Source organism: Hyla sarda, chromosome 2 (genome assembly GCF_029499605.1).
Source record: "Hyla sarda isolate aHylSar1 chromosome 2, aHylSar1.hap1, whole genome shotgun sequence".
Classification (NCBI taxonomy): domain Eukaryota; kingdom Metazoa; phylum Chordata; class Amphibia; order Anura; family Hylidae; genus Hyla; species Hyla sarda.
Window position 1 is genome coordinate 361,858,181 of NC_079190.1, and position 10,649 is coordinate 361,868,829.

The following is a 10,649-nucleotide window of genomic DNA, read 5'->3' on the forward strand; positions in this document are numbered from 1 at the left end:
ATATATAAGACTATAGTTAGCTATTCAGAAATACAGAAGCATAACAACAATGCAATGTATGATGTAATCAATCTTGCCTGATCTTTTTTTTTTTTAATAGTATTAAGAGATGCTTTATAGCAAGCCACTTAGACATAGACACAATAGACTGACCAGACCCTATTTATTAGAATGGTTACATTTTCTGAGGATGATCTGTGATCTGTCCAGAGCTCATTCCTTAGGGAGGGGTAATCTGAGCTCCGAGCTTCAGCTGTTGTGAATGGTGTCTTATTCATATACTGATGTCACCTTTGACTCTTCTCCTGTGGACACTGCTGGAAAGTGATCTTTGCAGAACAGTAAGTCTCAGATTAATATTAGACCTAGTAGCCAGATGGAAAACTGCAAGATTTCAGGATTATTTTATAATATTGGTAGTAAAATTAAATAACAAATTACATCACCAAAAATGCGTTTAACATAAAAATTTTAATTGAACAATAGGTCATTTTCTGATAACACATTCCTTTTAACATATGGCTAGATATGCTTTTAGTTCCTCCCGTCTTCCCTTAGAGCAATAATTTACCTCCAGACTTCACCTCTAGGTGTGAACAGTTACAGTAGCATTCATGTGAGTGAGCTGCCTTGAACCAACCATTCTACATTGACTGTGCCCTTTTATTATCCCCTGGACTTCTGTGCCCTTTTATTATCCCCTATTAACCAAAATGGTGAAGGAAAAGTGTTATGGTCCTGAAAGCAGAAGGGTAACTATATGTTTACCTGCATATCACATAAATATAATTGAAGCTAAATAGTTGACATTTACCTGCTGTCACATTGATGGCCTATTGCCTAGATAATAACTGCAAAATTAGCAATCTAGGAATGTTTTCTGTAAAGAAGTACTCCAAGGAACTGAACTTTTAGATACAGATGGAGATAAGTGTCAGATCATTGGGGTTCCGACTGCTGCCCCCCCCCCCCCCCCACAATCACCTGCATGGGGCTGGTCCTTCTTTCCCCCTTCTTTATGGACAACTGCAAGTGACAGCCCGCTCAGCCAATCACTGGCTAAAGTGATGTCCTGCCTCAGCCGGTGATTGGCTGAGCGGGCCATCACATTCATCCAGGATGGTGGGGGTTGTTCTGCTTCGAGGATGGCCCTCATACAGGAGATCACGGTGGCCCCCAGCAGTAGGACCCCCCACAATCAGACACTAATCCCCTATCCAGGGTATAAATGTCAAAAAAGTTATTTCTCCTAAAGTACCCCTTTAAATAGTTCACATATTTTAAATAGTTCACATATTAACATATCTAATGCAATAGATGATCATTATTTCAGATATTACTCCCTTCCTGCAGAATGCTGTATGTATACGGTGGGTGATGTGATACCTTTGTGCATTCTGGCGTATATATATGGCATTCAGTAAAAATGTGCTCCCGGCACTGCACAGGTTATTCAGCTGAAGTTCCAGAGTGTCTGGTGGGAGTCCACTTCTGCCTTACACCCCATCTGAATAATCCCAGTCAGTGATTGGCTGTGCAGGTGCAGCAGGTGTGAAAAAAAAAGTCTAGGCATGCTGGGAGTTGTAGTTTTGCAATATCTGGAGGGCCACACTTTGGCGAACACTGGTCTTCTGCCTGCCCTGGCTTTTTATGGGGTGCAGTTTTTTTTGCACTTTTTTGTGGGGCATATGCAGTCTGTGCCACCAGAGACTGTTCTGCGTTATGAGGCCGTACCGTACCCCATTTTTCTGTCCTGAGTGCTGATCAGTGATATATTACTGATCAGCACTTTTACACAGCGCAGAACAGTCACTGATGGCACGGACCACAAACACCCACAAAAAAAGCGCAAAAAGAACCCTGCACCCAAAAAAGCGCTGATCAGTAATAATTCACTGATCAGCAATCAGGGCATTCTGTACATGGGGTACAGTACAGCCGCACAGTGCAGAACAATCGCTGGTGGCACGGACAGCAAACACTCCCCAAAAAATGCAAAAAAAAAAAAAACTGCAAAAAAGACTACAGTAAACGTATCAAGCACTACACCTACACTTCACATTGAAATAAAGTAAAAACACTACATATTTACACACTTACACCCCCCCCCCATAAAATATAAATACCCCGAAGGCTTTTCGGTAGAGGAGGCATATGCCATGCGCTTGCCTCCGACAACGAGACAGCCAATGAGGGAGAGGAGAAAGACCCCACATTCCTTCCTCTTCTCCCTCATCATCATCCAGTGATAATGAGCCCCCCAGAAGGGCAATGCCAGTAGAGGTCCCCCATACTAGTGACCCTGTTCCTATACAATTCTCCCTGTTTCCCCATATAGTTGACCCCGCCTGGACCCTAGTCTGGATGGTTATGAGCCACTGATTCCTGGGTTTGTTGGCCACCCAGGAATCCTAATTGACCCTGCAGTCCTCACTGAAATGGACTTTACATTTACTTTTCAGTAAGGACTTTGTCAATTTGATGGCAGCTCAAACTTTTGCACCCCGATGCTTTCTTTCCCCGTCAGATGTTTCTGCAGCGGAAATCCTAATTCCGGAGTCTGCAGTAAACATAGACATGTCTGTTCTTTCTGAGTCCACACAGAAATGCCGGGGCGTATCTATAGAGGTAGCAGAGGTAGCAGTTGCACTGGGGCCCTGGTGCCTAATGGGGCCGCAAAGCACATCTTCTCCATAAGAGACCAGTATTATAATTGGCATATGGGGCCCTGTTGCGATTTTGCATCTGCAAAAATGCATTGCCGTCTATGAGACAGCACACTTTCGAGCACTAATAGAGTCGGCATGTCCTGCCAGCGCTCCACTGTCGGTGGAATGTCCGTGTGGACACTCCACCGTCTGAACATAGCCTCAGCAGCCCTTATGCAAATCACTAATTTAGGCCTCAAATGTGCATGGAGCTCTCTCACTCCGGAGCCCTGTTGTATTTCAAGGCAATGGTTTAGGGCCACACATGGTATTTCTGTAGTCGAGAGAAATTGCGTTACAAATTTTTGGGGGCTTTTTCTCCTTTTACCACTTTTGAAAATGAAAAAAATGGTGCTTCCCCAGCATGGTCGTTTAAAATGTTTTGTTTTTTTTACACCAACATGCTGTGTTTTTCCTTTATTTTTCATTTTCAGGTGTCTGATTTTTGGAACAGTGGTCTGTGCAAATGGGGTGTAAATGCTCACTGCACCCCTTGTTACATTCTGTGAGGTGTGCCCTGTTGTGTACCCGCAGAGCACTTTACTTCCACATATGGAGTATTTCCATACTCAGAAGAAATGGGGTTACAAATTTTCCATTGTGAAAATGAAACATTTGGCATAACAGCAGCATTTTAGAGAATTTTTATTTTATTTTCATGTTCAATTTTAACAAAAATGTGTCAATCACCTGTGGGGTGTTAAGGCTTGCTGTACCCCTTGTTACGTTTCTTGAGGGGTGTAGTTTCCAAATAGTTTGCCATGTGGGTTTCTTGCTGTTCTGGTACCATGGGGCTTCCTAAATGTGACATGCCCCTCAAAACCATTTCAGCAAAATTCTCTCTCCAAAATCCCAATGTTGCTCCTTCCCTACTGAGCCCTGTAGTCCGCCTGCAGAGCACTTTACATCCACATGTGTGGTATTTCCATACTTGAAAGAAATTGGGTTACACATTTTGGGGAGGCTTTTTCTTCTTTTATACCTTGTAAAAAGAAAAGAAAAAATGGGGCTACAAGAACATGTTAGTGCAAAAAATTGAGATTTTGAGTTTTTCCCTTCACTTTGTTGCTATTCCAGTGTTAACACCCAAACTTTCTGAATGTAATTCTGAATACTTTGAGGGGTACAGTTTCTATAATGGGGTAATTTATGGGGAATTTCTCACGGAAAGGCCCTCACAAGCACATCAAACTGAACTGGCCCCTGAAAAATTTTGATTTTGAATTTTTGCAGAAATTTTAGAAAATTGGTGCCATACTTTGAAGCCCTCTAAGCCCTCTAAGTAAAAACATGTAAACTTTATGATGCAAATAGACATATTGGGGGAGATTTATCAAAGGATTTAGACTGGTTTTTCTTGTCTAAATTTGTCGCACAGAAAGTCGCAGTCTAAATATGTGCGACTTTTCTGCGACTTTTGCTCTAGAGGATTTTTAGAACATGATGCATGCAAGTCTATTTTAGACTGAAATGCATTGAAAAATGCATTGGTGCTGAATTTATCAAAAGCGACTTTTCAGCGACAAGTCGCATAGGCTGAAAGTACGCCGAAATGTCAGACCATGTTGGAACAGGTTTAAATATAGACTAAAGCATAGATCATGCAGTCTGTGCGCAGAATTTATCAAGAGCTGTGCGCCATTTGATAAATTAGGCGCACAATAGACCAGACTAACCCTCTGTAGTTTGGTCTATATTGATGCGGGACATAGACAACTTTGATAAATATCCCCCGTTGTATATGTGAATCAATATACAATTTATTTGGCATGTCCATTTTCCTTACAAGCAAAAAGTTTCAAAGTTAGAAAAATGCTAAATTTTCAAAAGGTTCATGACTTTTTTTAATTTTTCACCAAGAAATGATGCAAGTATCGACAAAAATTTACCACTATCTTAAAGTAGAAAATGTCACAAAAAATGTGTCCTTGAGATCAAAATGAGATGTGTCCTTAAGGGGTTAAAATGTTTTCCAGATTGCTATCCATAACTGTCAATGAAAATAAAATACTCATGATTGCAAAGAAATTGGCAATATTAAAAAGTAAAATTGTCACTAAGCTCATATACGCCTGGCAGGCTATGTACAATTTTGCTGTTTGTAAATTTAGAATCTAAAATAGCATGCATCTGGTGTCAAAATGTATTAACCCCTTCCCGACCTATGACATACCTGTACGTCATGGGTGGCAAGGCGTTCCCGACCCATGACATACAGGTACGTCATGGACATTACTGCCGCTACTCGCGGCATCCCGCAGCGCCCGGAAAGATGGTGGCTATCACTGATAGCCAGCCATCTTACCGTGCGACCACGGGGGGTTTCGTCCCCCACCCCCCCCAGCGATCGCTGCTATCAGCTGGTCAAATCTGACTAGCTGATAGCAGCGTTTCGCTATGAAAACACTTAGCAGCGCGGTGTGTGAGTCCCGATCACGGGGATCGGGACATACACCGCTCTGCTAAGTGTCCCTGACCCGTCCCCCGGCGTCACTTACCCGTCGGAGCGGTGTCCCGAGCGGTCCCGGCGTCCTCCGTGCGGTCCCGGCGTCCTCCATGCGGTCCTGGCTGCGCTGCGTCCCGGAGGTGAGTTTGCAGCAGCAGGGCGGCATCTTCATTGGCAGCAGTGAGATCGCCGTAAAGCGATCTCACTGCTGCCTCTGAGAGTTTCAAAACTGCAACTCCCAGCATGCCCAGACAGCCTTTGGCTTTCTGGGCATGCTGGGAGTTGTAGTTTTGCAACATCTGGAGGTCCACAGTTTGGAGACCACTGTATAATGGTCTCCAATCTGTGCTCTTCCAGATGTTGCAAAACTACAAATCTCAGCATGCTCAGTCTGTCCAGGCATGCTGGGAGTTGTAGTTCTCTAACATCTGGAAGACCACAGATTGGAGACCATTATACAGTGGTCTCCAAACTGTGGACCTCCAGATGTTGCAAAACTACAACTCCCAGCATGCCCAGACTGCCCAAGCATGCTGGAAGTTGTAGTTCGGCAACATCTGATCCTTCAGATATTGCCGAACTACAACTTCCAGCATGCCTTGGCAGTCTGGGCATGCTGGGAGTTGTAGTTTTGCAACAACTGGAGGCACACTAGTTGGGAAACATTGTCCGTTTCCTACCTCAGTGCCTCCAGCTGTTGCAATTGTTGCTAAACTATAACTCCCAGCATGCACTGACAGACCATGCATGCTGGGAGTTGTAGTTTTGCAACAGCTGGAGGCACACTGGTTTGGAAACACTAAGTTTGGTTGCAAAACACTTGAAAGTTTATTACTTAACTTAGTGTTTCCAAACCAGTGTTCCTCCAGCTGTTGCAAAACTACAACTCCCAGCATGCACGGACAGCTCAAGGGCATGCTCGGAGTTTGCAACAGCTGGATGTTTGCCCCCTCCCCCCAATGTGAATGTACAGGGTACACTCACATGGGCGGAGGTTTACAGTGAGTGCTGCAAGTTTGAGATGGCGCAAATTTTGCGCTGCAGCTCAAACTTCCAGCGGCAAACTTGCTGTGAACCTCTGCCCATGCGACTGTACCCTAAAAACACTACACTACACTACACTGACACTAACCTAAAATAAAAAGTAAAAAACACTACATATACACATTATCCCTACACAGCCCCCCTCCCCCCAAAAAATGAAAAACGTCTGGTACGCTACTGTTTCCAAAACGGAGCCTCCAGCTGTTGCAAAATAATAACTCCCAGTATTGCCGGACAGCCATTGACTGTCCAGGCATGCTGGGAGTTTTGCAACAGCTGGAGGCACCCTGTTTGGGAATCACTGGCGTAGAATACCCCTATGTCCACCCCTATGCAAATCCCTAATTCAGGCCTCAAATGCGCATGGCGCTCTCTCACTTTGGAGCCCTGTCGTATTTCAGAGCAACAGTTTTGGGACACATATGGGGTATCGCCGTACTCGGGAGAAATTGCCTTACAAATTTTGGGGGGCTTTTTCTTCTTTAACCCCTTATGAAAAGGTGAAGTTGGGGTCTACACCAGCATGTTAGTGTAAAAAAATAAATTTTTTACACTGACATGCTGGTGTTGCCCTTTACTTTTCATTTTCACAAGAGGTAAAAGGGAAAAAAGACCCTCTAAATTTGTAACGCAATTTCTCCTGAGTACGGAGATACCCCATATGTGGGCGCAAAGTGCTCTGGGGGCGCACAACAAGGCCCGGAAGGGAGAGTGCGCCATGTACATTTGAGGCGATTTGCACAGGGGTGGCTGATTGTTACAGCAGTTCTGACAAACGCAAAACAATAAATATCCACATGTGACCCCATTTTGGAAACTACACCCCTCACGGAATGTAATAAGGGGTGCAGTGAGCATTTACACCCCACTGGTGTATGACAGATTTTTGGAACAGTGGTCTGTGAAAATGAAAAATTAAATTTTTGATTTGCACAGTCCACTGTTTCAAATATCTGTCAAACGCCAGTGGGGTGTAAATGCTCACTGCACCCCTTATTAAATTCCATGAGGGGTATAGTTTCCAAAATGGGGTCACATGTGGGGGGGGTCCACTGTTCTGGCACCATAGGGGCTTCCTAAATGGGACATGCCCCCCAAAAACCCTTTCAGAAAAACTCACTCTCCAAAATCCCATTGTCGCTCCTTCCCTTCTGAGCCCTGTAGTGCACCCGCCGAACACTTTACATACACATATGAGGTATTTCCTTACTCGAGAGAAATTGGGTTACAAATTTTAGGGTGATTTCTCTCCTTTTACCCCTTGTAAAAATTCAAAAATTGGGTCTACAAGAAAATGCGAGTGTAAAAAATGAAGATTTAGAATTTTCTCCTTCACTTTGCTGCTATTCCTGTGAAACCCATAAAGGGTTAAAACGCTTACTGAATGTCATTTTGAATACTTTCGGGGGTGCAGTTTTTATAATGGGGTCATTTATGGGGTATTTCTAATATGAAGACCCTTCAAATCCACTTCAAACCTGAACTGGTCCCTGAAAAAAAGCGAGTTTCAAAATTTTGTGAAAAATTGGAAAATTGCTGCGGAACTTTGAAGCCCTCTGGTGTCTTCCAAAAGTAAAAACTTGTCAATTTTTTAATGCAAACACAAAGTAGACATATTGTATATGTGAATCAATATGTAATTTATTTGGAATATCCATTTTCCTTTCAAGCAGAGACTTTCAAAGTTAGAAAAATGCAAAATTTTCAAAATTTTCATGAAATTTTTAGATTTTTTACAGAGAAAGGATACAAATATCAGTGAAATTTTACCGATAACATAAAGTAGAATATGTCACGAAAAAACAATCTCGGAATCAGAATGATAAGTAAAAGCATTCCAAAGTTATTAATGTTTAAAGTGACAGTGGTCAGATTTTCAAAAAATGCCCAGGTCATGAAGGTGAAAATGGGCTGGGTCATGAAGGGGTTAAATCGCCCACAGCTGCAGTATCCTGCTATTTGATCCTATTTCCCTCCTACATATATTTTCTGCCAGCTGCCACAAAGAGGCTGAATGGTGAGGTCTTTGCTTTGAACTCACCACACAAGTTTTTAAATTATATTTATCAATCAATCAATCAATCTATCTCATATCTATCTATCTCATATCTATCTCATATCTATCTATCTCATATCTATCTATCTCAAATCTATTATCAATCTATCTATCTCCTATCTATCTATCTCATATCTATCTATCTCATATCTATCTCATATCTATCTATCTCATATCTATCTATCTCAAATCTATTATCAATCTATCTATCTCATATCTATCTATCTCACATCTATCTATCTCATATCTATCTATCTCATATCTATCTATCTAAAATCTATTATCAATCTACCTATCTCATATCTATCTATCTCACATCTATCTATCTCAAATCTATTATCAATCTACCTATCTCATATCTATCTATCTCACATCTATCTATCTCATATCTATCTATCTCATATCTATCTATCTATCTAATATCTATCTATCTATCTATCTCATATCTATCTATCTCATATCTATCTATCTCATATCTATCTATCTCATATCTATCTCATGTCTATCTCATATCTATCTATCTATCTATCTCAAATCTATTATCAATCTATCTATCTATTTATCTCATATCTATCTCATATCTATCTATCTATCTATCTCATATCTATCTATCTATCTATCTATCTCATATCTATCTCATATCTATCTATCTCAAATCTATTATCTATCTATCTATCTAATATCTATCTATCTATCTATCTATCTCATATCTATCTCATATCTATCTATCTCAAATCTATTATCTATCTATCTATCTATCTATCTATCTATCTATCTCATATCTATCTATCTCAAATCTATTATCTATCTATCTCATATCTATCTATCTCATAACTATTATCTATCTATCTATCATCTATCTATCTATCATCTATTAGCTATCTATCTATCTACTGTATCTATCTATCTTATCTAATATCTGTCTATCCCTCTATTATCTATCTGTCTGTCTATTTTCTATCTATCTTATCTACCTATCTATCTATTATCTATCTATCTATTATCTATCTTTCGATCTGTCTGTCTGTCTTCTTATCTATCTATCTATCTATCTATCTATCTATATTTCTATCTTATTATCTATTATCTGTCTATCTATCTATCTATCTATCTATCTATCATGCTTTGCAAGGTATTTAACCCCTTGATGTTTTTTTATTTTTTTTAATAAAGGTGCAATACAACCTGAACAACTTGCACAACATTCCTAACACTTTTAATTTGAAAAAAAAACTTGTGCTTTAACACAAGCAAAAATGAAGGAGGGCGACATGATAAAGGAAAGATGATAAAATATAGAGATACATGGGAGATTTTTCAAAGGATTTAGGCCCAGATTTATAAAACTGTTTGAGGGTAAAAATGTAGTGATTTTTCCATAGCAACCAATCACAGCTCAGCTTTCACTTTACCAGAGCTTGTTATCTGAGCTGTGATTGGTCGCTGTGAGAAAATCCCTCCACTTTTTCTCTCACACAGTTTGATAAATCTGGGCCTTAGACTGTTTTTTTCCTGTCTAAATTTGTCACACAGAAAGTCGCAGTCTAAATATGTGCGACTTTTTTTGCGACTTCTTAGAACATGATGCATTCTAGTCTATTTTAGACAAAAAAATACATTGGTGCTGAATATATCAAAGGTGACTTTTCAGTGACAAGTACGCCGAAATGTCAGACCATACTGGAGCAGGTTTGAATACAGTCTAAAGCATAGATCTCAAAGTCCGTGCGCAGAATTTATCAAGAGCCGTGCGCCATTTGATAAATTAGGCAAACAAAAATAGACCAGCCTAACGCTCTGTAGTTTGGTCTATATTGATGCAGGACATAGACAATTTTGATAAATCTCCCCCACAGACTGGGCACTGCCCGCGTCACAGAGTAGGCAAAAAACACTCCTGCTAGGGGGAGGGTTGGACCTGTGATGCTACTTAAAGGGGTACTCCGGTGGAAAACTTTTTTTTAAATCAACTGGTGCCAGAAAGTTAAACAGATTTGTAAATGACTTCTATTAAAAAATCTTAATCCTTCCAGTACTTATTAGCTGCTGAATACGCTAGAACTGCCCAGAGTAGGAGAATATCCCCACAGATAACACATGCTGCTTTGGACAGTTCCTAAAATGGACAGAGATGTCAGCAGAGAGCACTGTGCTCGTGATGTTAGAAGAGAGCACTGTGTTCCAAAAAGAAAATAATTTCCTCTGTAGCATTCAGCAGCTAATAAGTACTGGAAAGATTACTATTTTTTTAATAGAAGTAATTTACAAATTTGTTTAACTTTCTGGCACCAGTTGATTAAAAAAATAAATAAATAAAGTTTTCCACCGGAGTACCCCTTTAATTCATGTGGCTTGCAATATCCAAACTGTAGAAAGACAAATGCACTCACCGGAT